Below are 12,073 nucleotides of genomic sequence, written 5' to 3'. Positions count from 1 at the left end.
GATTCCTACTTAATTTTATCAAAATAAAACGGCGCAAGGATACAACCTAACCTGGCACTCTAATATAATTTTACAACTTAAAATTTTGTAGCAAAATTATGAAAGCGCGCGAGAGGCTGCAGCGTGCATCGTATAAGCCGATTACTACAAACTTAGATGAGCCGCCGCTGCAGAACTCTAAACGGGGAATATTTAAAACGCGTCGAGTTGTGCATATTTGAGCGCCGGCGAGTGCTGCAAATTGACCCGGGGTGCCGGGCAAAGGGAGATTCACCCCACTGCAACGGTCGCTGACTAGAGAACTAGAAATGGAAGATGACAGAGTAAAGTACACGTTAATAGCTGCTAAAGCGGCGGATTAACATAGTTACCTAAAAGATACAAAGCGAAATATTACGGCGAAGTTAGCTAGTACTCGCCTCTGAATTTTAAATAAGAAAAACTGGTTCTCTGTAAAATAAATATAGAGGAAGTGATGCAAATAAACTGAGACATTGAGACAGCAAGACAGCTCACACATGCAATTCCATACTCACAATTCTACACACACACGTAAAATACAGTCTAGGGGTATGCAATATCCAGATTTGTGTCTACGAGCGAGGACATTTTAGTAAAAATTTTAGACATCTACAAAAATAAGCTCAAACAATTTTGACACAACACATGGAGCTAAAAGTACGAATTTCATTTTTCAGTGTAGTAAAGTGTAAAAAATGTGTGTGTACTGTGCATGCAGGCTGCGTGTCATGCAGCCCTGGTGCCGGTGCCGAGCTGTTGGGCTCGCTCACAGACGTACAATGTTCTCCCTGCATTTATACGTCAAACACAGCACCAACAGAACCTAGAATTTCCACATTTTTTATCGTCACTAACAGTGCTGTTTAAAAATGTTGGTAAAATTTTGCTATTGCTATTTAAGTGGTGTCTATGATTTTCTACTATCAATTTCTGATTAATTGACGTAACAAAATACAAACAGAATTAAATACTTGACTGTTGAATATGACAGTATCTCAAATAACTTGCTCCCCTGGAAGTTAGGCCCTTCTCCCTGCTTTCTTCCCTATAAGAAAAGAGTTTCGGCACTAGAGTTGCCTACTGTTGTTATCGACTTAAAATAATAAGACAATAATGATAGACGAGTTCGATCGATGTATCGAATAAAAATACCAGTAAAATATCTTGAGAGTGTCTCCACTGCGCCTCTCCACGCTGTACCATGTGTTATCTCTTATTGTTTCCTCAAAGGAAATCTCCTCTGCACTTTTACCCGTCACGCTTTAACTGAATCAGACACTTGTTTTTTGTTGCGTTTTGAGCATGCACAGTTGTGTTTGTTTTATTTTTTGTATACTTTGTCTACAAAGCTGCAACAGTATAATGTTTCCATACTTCTCCGTACTGTGTTTACCCGTTGATAATAGTTCTTGAAATTTTATTATATCTATCTAGGTCTGATATTGCGGCTAGAATATTGTGTGTAATTGGCATTACCGTTTAGTATAGGTATACTTATAATAAACTGTAATACCTACCACTTTCATTTTAAAGACACTTGAATTTAATAGTAGACAGTACTCATTAAGGCACGTAATCCATAGGGCAAAATTTCATTCCAGAAAAAAGGCAATTTGAAGTTAAAAATGTAATTATACACACACAGAGGAGGCGTGACCAAAAGCCGAATTTAGCGAGACCTTCATAAGCCTACCCGCGTAACTTTTCACATAAATTTTTGTCTTTTCCGACCTTATTAAAGAGGGCGCGGCGATCTGCAGGAGAAAAGAACGGATTTCCGGGACACAACCACGAGTGCGGGGAAAGGATAATATTTAAAATGTTTTAATGTTCTATGTCGCTCCATCATTTTTTAATTTTAGAATATATTTTTTACGTAAATTTACGTATTGTTAGGAACTTTTTAAATTATTGAAATCAAATATTATCTTACGTAAGTGCAGTGTTTAAGTGCTGTCATTAAATTAATAAAGCTTGATAATTTACATACAGAGTGTCCCAAAAGTCAACATCACGCCTGGAAAGGCTGATAGACCAGCTCATGAGTGGCTAGAATATAAGCAAATTTATAATGATCTTCTGGCCACTCATGAGCTGGCCTATCAACCCTTGAAGGCATGACGTTGACTTTTGGGACACTCTGTATATAATATAAATAAATATTATACTATACGTAGGCTTTTGCTTTGTCTAATAGAACTGCTCTATACCTATTCTGGCAACATTTGGTTTTCCTGTCGATAACATAACAATACAATAAATAGAGCGGATAATTTATAGTGATGTTGCTTTCCCCTACGACTATAATGTCAGTTTATTATGTCTAGTTGTCAATCAGAAAATCAGAGATGTATGAATATGGAGCTCATCCAATATCGCAACGATCGCGTTCGGTAATTTTCCTACCTCCTTATTACGCATTTATGTATTTTATTTGTGGTTATCTTCTCTTACCGGTTACCGACTCCACGGTCCAGATATTGTTACTGTATTGTTAGTTGGTTACGGCTTCCTCGGCCGAGGTAATCTCGGCGAGCACAGCTATATTCTCATTGTATTAGCGATGAACACAAGATAATGGAATTGATAACGAGAAAGAATATCTCAGTAATATTTCCCTTCTTTTAGAAAGCTAACAGAAAAGCCTGTTTTCACGAGGCAGAGCGAGACAATCGGATTATTTAATTTGGTTTATTTTATGCAGGCTTCCTTTTGTTAACATTACCAACGAGAGTTCGTTTGGCATGTAGGTACTGTAGTTGTATCTATGTACATTATGTGTTTACGTGTTACGGAGGAATTTATTTACTATTACAATGTATGTTGAAACTATTCACTTAAGCTGGGTGAGCCTCTGAAAATAAAGTGATAGTTTTATCTTTCCCGCGCACCACACGCTATTTCAAACATCCTCGTGGGCTCGCAGCCTCCGACTTGGTTCCACCCTGTATATTCCACGCAATTCTTCCCAAGTAGGTGTAAAGCTGAAGGTACCTACTTCATGTCGAGTGTTGGAGGGAAATGAGCAAAACAAACTTCGACACTAGACGGAAAAGGAAAAACTTAAAGGATTCTCGAGGGTGTGTCCTAATGAGAATGGCCTGCCAACTTTACTGTAATGTGTTACGCAAGTCTAACTCTATAGCTAATAGTTCTAACTGTTTAAAGGTCCAGCATTTAATGGCCGACATGACCAACCCGCTATCACATAGGCATCCTATTAATATTTTTAGAGCTACGTAGGTATTTCGTGTGTTATCTTAGTTCTCTGCTTTAGAACCTGGCAACAGTATAACAAGAAAACGTTCAGAAGTTACATTGTAAGAGGAAAGTCTCTTAATAGCCCGGCAATTCGTATTAACTAAGTACCAGCAGTTGAGATAAAATCGTCTACGTTAGACAATTAAAGTTCGGGTAATATAACTCATCTAATTTCCGGCCGGGTATAACTGGGGGCTGTTAAACCGTCTTGCTCCGTGTTCGACGGTCATTCGCGTCTCTGCCGGACTTCTTGTGTCAGCAACAGTCTTATTTTTTCAGATAGTGTACTGAGACAGGTGGAATATTAATGTAACAATGTTATTAATGTAGCATATAACTATAATATTAATAAGCAAATAACTATAATTCATAACCAACTGCAAGGTGTATTAATATTGTATATTAAGATGGATAAAGCAAAAACAAACTAAAAATTTAACATAGTTTTTTCATAATTTGCCCGACAGTCCTGTCAGTATTCTATTCGATAAAGTACCTACTTCATCAGATAATAATTGTATCGTCTATATTGTATATATCGTCTTGATTACACTACACGGACATCCACTGGAGTTAAATTAAATTTAACATCATCTTGAAAGTTGTTGTAATTTGCATATTTTAGCCTTTGAACGTGGAGGCTAAATGTATTTCAGTGCTCCGTGAAATAACGGTAAACAGCTATTTGTGAAAGGTCGTGATGCTGACAGTTTTTAGTCCCCGCGCCGCAGGCTCTAGACACGGTCACTGTTTCAGAAAGCCACGAACATAAAATATAGCTTTAGAAGCATGGTTGATGTTAAATTATAATAATTATATTCATAAAAAAACATCACCGAAGTATGGAGCCTCGTAAAAAATATAAATACGCATGGTATGTACCTGTATTAGACTTCCTTTCTTCCTAAAATATTTACCGGCCAGTTAGAACCGAGGCTATTAAATCGGCAAACATAATTCATTATTGTATCGACGACTAAGCGAACAAACGAGGTATGTTTAATCGGCTGTCTATTAAATGTAATGAAAACATATTCCTTCCCAATGTTCTTTACTGTGAATAATTCACGTCCTTAAAGAAAGAGGAGCGATACTGTTTTCATTCACGACATCTATAGAAATCGCTTACGCTAAGCGTTTCTGGCATTGCTGTGTATTTTTGGCACAAAGGTTGTGTTACTTCAGGAAAGAGATGAAAGTAAATTATGTATTCTGTGAATATTCCGGGCGTTTTTCACTTTACCGACGAGAATGAAGGATGGCTTGAAAACAACTCGTTGTTAGAACGAAGTTTAGTCCGAAATTGTCTTTAAAATGTTTCAGACTAGATGCTGCCCGCGTGCTTATCTCGCACTATATGAGTTTCTATTGCAAATACAGGAATAAAATCATACTCACGTAACTCTTAAAGTAGCAAGATTAACAATATTGTTTTTTTTTATATAATAAAGATTTCTATTTAGGCTAAGTGCCAATTTCGCCATAGTGGGTTAGAGCATAACCAGGGATTATTGCTTAACTTTTGAGTACTTTTGACACATCTGTCAAGAATTTAATATGGAGATGACGTATAATGATTGATTGACCAACCTTTCCCCGGTTACGATGTAACCGACTATGGAAAAATTGGAGCATGTGTCCTTTCATAAAAGAAGTCTGCACGTGATAAAAGTTATGAATGGTTACTTAAATAAACTGAATTAGTAGATCGGTAATGTTCCGGCGGCCGGCGCCCGGATCCGGCGATAGCCCAGCCTCGCCCGGCGCCGGACGTCCGGCGCGCTGCGACTCGCGTACACAACACATACACTACTGACTACAACAGACTACTTGTTTTTGTAATCGTATACTTACGTGTTTCGTAAGCCTTAGACTTAGACGGTTTTCAAAATTAGAATAAATATTTTACTTCGCTACAATCAATGGTACGAGTATACTGTAATATACAAATAGAGTATTCATTTTGAGTGAACGAGTTACGATCAATTCCATAAAATAAATAAAGGAAAGTTCAGTTAATGGGCGTTCCTAACGAGAATAAACACTTTTACATAAGTTAACAAATAATAAAACATATTACGGGGAAGTTATTTTTATCGCTTTTCATGGACAAAGAATAAGTTACTTTGTAAATGTAACCAGTATGACTTGATGTTCCGTTGTACCACACCGGTTGGGCCCGCCACTGCCGCCGGCGCCGCTCGCAACAAACACACTTGAAAAATACTTGGTTTTTATGTATATTATTATAATAATAATCTATATAAGTAGATAAGTACATTTTAAGATGATTTAATTTTAAATAACAATATTTTTTACTGTGTACGTTATTTCACATTCTTCTTGTAGCATAAAAGAACTAGACGAGATTGATACCAACGTAACTGGTCGGGTTAGAACAACCTGCGATGTGAATGTAAATAATCCCCGTTACATGTAATACATTATACACCTCACCTAGTCATGTGAGATGATGTTGCCAAATAAATTATAGTGAAATAACTCTCGCGCCCGCCGCCGTTAGAACTGTTTCAACGAAAATACATAAAAGAAAGCAATTGCAAACAAACCGCTTCTGATGTTAACGCAATAAGGCAAATCCAGTTAGTTAATTATTGAGAAGTAAATTTATGTTTCGGCAAATTGACGAGATAATTTTCTCTTAGTTAATTAGCTAACTTGTTCTTTGAAATTTAGGTGTTGCGAGTTATATTTGACAGTGATTTATGTGCTCACAACTGCCTACGTACGATCGACCTTGGGTCTATGCACATACAGGACAGTACAATTATTATGAATATACCTAGGATAGTGCGGGATAGTATTTAGTTATAGTTATAAGAATGATGTCATTTAGTTTGAAATGTGTAATTGAGTATATTAGAAATCGAAACTAATAAAAAAGGATCAAATATGTATGATCGTTAGGCGGCTTCCATTTTATTATCTACGCCATTAAGCAACATTATAAATTCAGTAAACTGAAACAAAAAGAAAACCGTAGTCTGAAGCTGAAATGATTTGTAAGAGCTACACAAACAGCAATTATTACGAGAAACACTAGAAGCAGCGTTTCTTAATCCAGCAATATTCAAACAAAGTGTGAAACAGTGGCTTCGTTGTTTCAGCAAGTTTCAGTATCTTTATAAGTAGGGTGAAGGGGGTTGTTACGACACCGTCGTCGCCGCCGGCACCGCTTCATAATAGTTGTGTGGTTGGTAGAATAACCTGTGATCTTTTTCATTGTTCTGTGGTAATTATGAGTACTTTGAAGGAGTGGATGTAATATTTTAAATGATAAATACAACAAACAGTTTGCTCAAAAAAAACTTCAGATGCTAATTATTTGTCAAACCTAAAATAATAGACCTCGTTTATTCCTGGTTCGTTTATTACTATGAATTTTTTTAATTTTCAGTTACCTTAATCTGTTACTGTTGTGTCAGTGCTACTACAGGTTGTTATTACTCGTTCACGAGCATTGTTATACTTAATTTATTTGTCACCAAAAATATAGGTAAGTCACACAAATTCAACGACACCCAACTTGCGAGTTTATTATCTTAAAACTGAACAAGCAGTTTTAAACTGTGGTAAATAAAGCTTAAGTAAAATTCTATGCTTGCAGTTTTATAGCCGCGGCGACCAACTTACCCAACCAAGTACCTACTAGGTAACTTGTTTATTTGGGAGGACGTTGAGTTGAAACTTCCTTCCCCTGTGCACTATTTAGTACAGTAGTTACGTACCAATATTTGAATAATTATAATTAAGTATAAATAAATTCTTATTTTTTTATAAAATTATATTCCATTTTTCAATCTTAATATTACATGACTGTGATGTGTAAGAGAAGACAACGCCTTTTCATTAAAATTGTTTCTTTCTCATGAAAAAGTCTAGTAGCGAAGCTATATAATTATATGGTTGTTCGTGATACCTACCTTAATGGTCAAGGAAGCAGATACAACCTTTTACTTAAGCTGAATGGCTTCAACAAACTTTGACCCTCTGTTCAGGGAGAACTGCCATAAAATGCCTCACATTAAGAATTAAGTGCTGTCGGATAAGTACTATTTAGAAAGACGTACAGGAAACAGGCTTCGTTTTTCGTTATAGGAAAATTCGACGAAACATTACTTTCAATTAGTAGGTGCAATTCAATAAACAAGCAGAATAGAAAGTAGCATAGCAAATAAATTTTCGTTGAAGCAAGAGTGTAGTTAAAACGAATGCAGTATCGACTATATCGAGTATCGACCAAGTATCTACCGCATAACTTATGAAAATAATCGAGATATCTGGCTACAGTCAGACGTAAGTGTAATTTGGCGATACTGCCGCGGCCTTCGACCTGGTGTAAACTACAGTGATTTTAATTAAAACTGGCATCCCATTGATGATTTATATTTATATTGTAGTTATGTTAATACAATAATATGTTTTCCATTGCATAATCTACAGTTACAGTTAATAAGGATTTAAGTGCCAGCCCCGCATGTACATAATTATTGTAATTTTATTTTACTTACAATAATTATTTTATTTTAATCAAACCACATAAATAAGGATTCTTACCAACATATCCACAAAAAAAGATTAAAACAATCTTTTTTATCCCTCAACCAAAAAAACAGGAAAAAAACTTTTTAACAGAGCGTTTCAAATATATTTTTTAAAACAATAGCCAGCAGGTATTCCAAATTCGAATTCAAATATTTTATTTTTAATTCCTGCCTACGTTTTCAGCCAGTCTATAGACAGCGGGCCTATTCAAGTTTCATTCAGTGGACCTGGCGACGAGCTTGTTAACTGTTTGCAAATACAGTTGGAGGTCGCTCGGATCAGCTGTCTCGTCTGCCTACCAATCGTTGGCTTCAAATCCATATGCGTATTCTTTATCGGATAGTTTTTTAAACGCTTAAACTATTACTACCGGCTGTACTGTAATAGTAGCTGTAAGTTTAAAACTACTTTAAAAATACTTTATTAGTGTACTAATATGGATATATTTCATATCGTGTCTAGTAGTAGACAATTAGCTGATGATGGTATTACTTTGATATGTATTACAGTGAAGGTTCTCGTGAAGGTATCGCCTGATTTTCTTAATTTCTCCCAGAATACGGCGTCGGTTCCAGTGACTAGCTGTAACGATGCCATTACGCGCTGTAGGAGTCACTCGCCGGAACAGAGGTGATATTTAACCGGCCTCTTTACGGTTACAGCCGAGCTGAAATGTCAATCGTGGAGTATCGTGGATGGGGTGAAAGGGACGCGTAGATGGCCGACTCGCTTGTTCTGCTGGGTTGCTGGTTGCTGAGCAAACCCGCAGGGTAATTCATAAAAAGTTTAACGAAAGTAGTAACGCTGGAAATAAAGCGAGCGTATTTATATTTATTATTATGGAAGATATTATTTTATATTCAGGTCAGAAGCTGCGAGTTGTTTTGAATTGAAATTATTAAAATTCGTAAATATAAAATAGAATATCAATATTTTTATTACTTACTAACTTTATTGAAAATTTATTTATGTGTAGGAACTTACAATTGCTAAAGTTGGCGATATTTACTTCACACAGTTTTTAACGCTTGACTTCGCTTTTGGCCCATTATCTCACCTTACCACTTAAATAGGTACTAAACGTGATAATTGTGAAAAAGTGGTAAACAAAAAGATGTTTCTAACGTGAACACAGAATACCTACCGTCCGACTCCGTATATCAACGTGGTCTTTGTTCGCACAGTATCTTGTTTTGTTCATGCATATTCATACGCCGGCGGCCGCCACTACGCTAAAATAATGTACGTCTTTTGATTAATATCTGCCTTTTGTTGTATATTTAGGGGTTTCTTGGTGGTGTTTATTGCTCTCGAAAGAGAATATAATTTAGCGGTGTGATGTAAATCACGTGGTTTTCTAATTAAAAGGCTTCAGCATAATTTAAAATGAATGTTAAGTCATTATTACCATAGCATAGTCATACCGTCTACATTACTCCACCTATAAATATTTTTTTTAAGACAGGAACTCCAGTAGGTAATATAACAAACTGTCTATCTGTATGTGGGTCTTTCTGACTTAGTTGAAGGAACAATTCAACTATAAACATTGTATCATGTCTCACATTTCTGCCTGGTACGTAATCACAATGTAGGAAATTCTACTCTTCGGTGTTCTGTATAATTTTCCGTACTGAGTTAGTGTGTATCAGTAATTCTTTGGAGGTAACAAACAAAACTTCTTAAAGTAATCGAAAGACATTTAATATCCTTATTTTTTGCGGCACCCTTAAAAGTTGTGCACAAACTTCCGGTTATAAAGTCTCAATTTTATTTTCCCACGTGCAAGTAACTTTTAGTCGCCGTGAAATATTAAAAGTTTGTAGCTAAGTGTTGCCAGAAGACGCCATTATAGTCGGCGCAGTAACTAGTGGCGGTAAATCCGCGCCGGTCGGTCGGTCGGTGCGGGAACAATTCGGACGAACTTTTACATGTCGCGGAACAACTCGCGTTACTCAAACAAGTTGCGACTTGGAACCAGTGGTTCTCAACTCAAGGTCAAATGTTGAAAAAAAAATGTATATTTGTATTTTTAAGATATTAGAGTTGGCTCAAATTAAAAATGTTCAGCATACACTTATAGGTACAGTACACATTGACCTGGCTTTATGAAGGTCATTAATACAATTTCACCCGATACATGTACCTGTACTGGGTTACCTGACCATAAATATGAAAATGCTACCTGAGAGGGGTCACGTTTCTTTGCCGCATTAATACTGGCTAGAAAAACTATTTTCCCCTTTATAGTTCAGGCTAGACCTAGTTTAGGTGGAATGAAAAATATAAAAATCACATTCTCAAATTACCAATGTAGAATGAGCACTGTAAAATATCAATAATTTATAAAGTTATTTAATTTAACAGGTTAAGTTATTTCATAAAACATGTTTTTACCAATTCGTAGGTATATTTTGTAAAAAGTATGTGAAAATTTTGTAAGTATTTGTATAATTTACAGTTTGAACATCGCTGAGTAATACACCTGCGCTAAGAAATAACTCGTGTGTTGTTGAGCAGCTCGTTAGCGAACTGCGAGTACTTCGATACACTCGAGCCGAGCTGCTGCATCTCCGACGAGTATTGATTCGATCAACTATCGCTCGTGTATTACAAATAGCAGTTATTGAGTTACAGAAAACTATGAGTAGAAATTAAAAATAGTTAATACTTCTGCTAATTATATTTCGAAAAAAAAAACATTTTAAAGATTGATTATAAATTATTATACTGACATGACGTTGCCTAATTGGCCACCCTGTGTAATGAATAGTAGAGCGGTTACGATTTAAGGTTCAAAAAAAATAAAAAAAAAATTCCAGGTCGTAAAATTAACACGTTTCGGACATAACGTCATGAAATAGTTAAATTACCTAACACTTTTTCAAGATCAAAACAATAATTGTTAGGTTATCCTAATCAAAAACAAAAAAAAAACTATAAACGTCCAAGCAATAAACGAAAAAGAGTTTCCTCAATATTTGTGAACAACGCGAACAAAGCCGGCGATGGATCTCCGGCGTTCGTCGGCCCGCATTATCATATTTTTCTAAAGAAACGTCATTATCAAGGATAATATAGCCCAAAAGGGATATTCCGAGGAAAACTTTCAAGTTTATCCAACTAGAAGTGCCGTGAGAGACACAAAAATGTATGAATAAAGAAAGGTAAGACGAATTCCTTGAGACCTTTTTGTGTGAGAGGTCGATGGCCCTTCATGAGCCCTCGAGCTGCGACCACCTCCTCGCACTTGTCGTCACACAGACAATATCTATGCTTCAAACGGTTATCTACCCACCATTTTAGAGGATGGATTGAAGTACTTTTTATATTTCAACCGAATTAGGTTCATTGCTCCCTAGAGGAATCTCTAAACACTCTCTTCTCTTCTTCCTCATCTGACTTTCTTTCTAAGTTCAAGCTAGGCCAACATACGATACAGTTTCATAAAGGTGTTGTCTAAAATGTGTACTCAGCTGTGATGCTCATAATCCGGTCGATCGATACGAACATCCTAATTTTAGCTCTCATCGTAGTATCCCGATGACCCGCTCCGTACTACGCCACCAACCTCGTCTCTACGAGAAAAAACATCTCTCTATAATAAATAGAGTAAGTACCTATGTGTGTTGCATAATCACTCTTCTGCAGAAACACTTTTGGGAGTATAACTTTTAGATACTTAGTTAAATAGTCTTATCCTAGAGTGGAGAGTGAGCTAGGGTGTACCGCTATTGTTAAAACGCAGTAAAATATAAAGGTAAGTTTATTATAGGTACATTATCTAATATTTTACGAGAAAAAAACACCTATGTAGGTATATAATAAATATGTGAATTGAATAATCACTCTTCTGAAGAAACACTTTTGGGAGAATAACTTTTAAATACTTAGTTAAATAGTCGTATCCCAGAGTGGATAGTGAGCGAGGGTGTACCGCTATTGTTAAAACGCAGTAAAATATAATAGGTAAGTTTGTTATAGGTAGATACACATATCTAATAATTTGAACTGTAACGTTAACAACTTTCTTTCAGCGTTTTATAGATCTATACCTATTCTATAAATCTCGATACGCATTACAAGATATACAAAGAAATCAAGACAGTTTAGTTTTAGAACAACATCGAAGTAAGCAAAACGAATTTAAAACAAGAGAGCAGAAGTTTCGCCGCGGCGGTGGCGGCGGTGGCGGCGGGGGCTGCAACTTGTATCAGGACGGGAA

General features: G+C 36.2%; 1 protein-coding gene across 1 annotated transcript in view; it reads right to left on the bottom strand.

The window, feature by feature from the left end:
* The window catches only part of LOC105390527 (Down syndrome cell adhesion molecule-like protein Dscam2), a 79,308-nt gene that overhangs the window by 29,516 nt on the left and 37,719 nt on the right, over window positions 1–12,073 (bottom strand). The window lies entirely within an intron of this gene.

The sequence above is a fragment of the Plutella xylostella genome, chromosome 5 (assembly GCF_932276165.1).
Source record: "Plutella xylostella chromosome 5, ilPluXylo3.1, whole genome shotgun sequence".
Classification (NCBI taxonomy): domain Eukaryota; kingdom Metazoa; phylum Arthropoda; class Insecta; order Lepidoptera; family Plutellidae; genus Plutella; species Plutella xylostella.
Note: the sequence above shows the minus strand (reverse complement) of the source record. Positions and strands in the feature narration are given on the sequence as shown.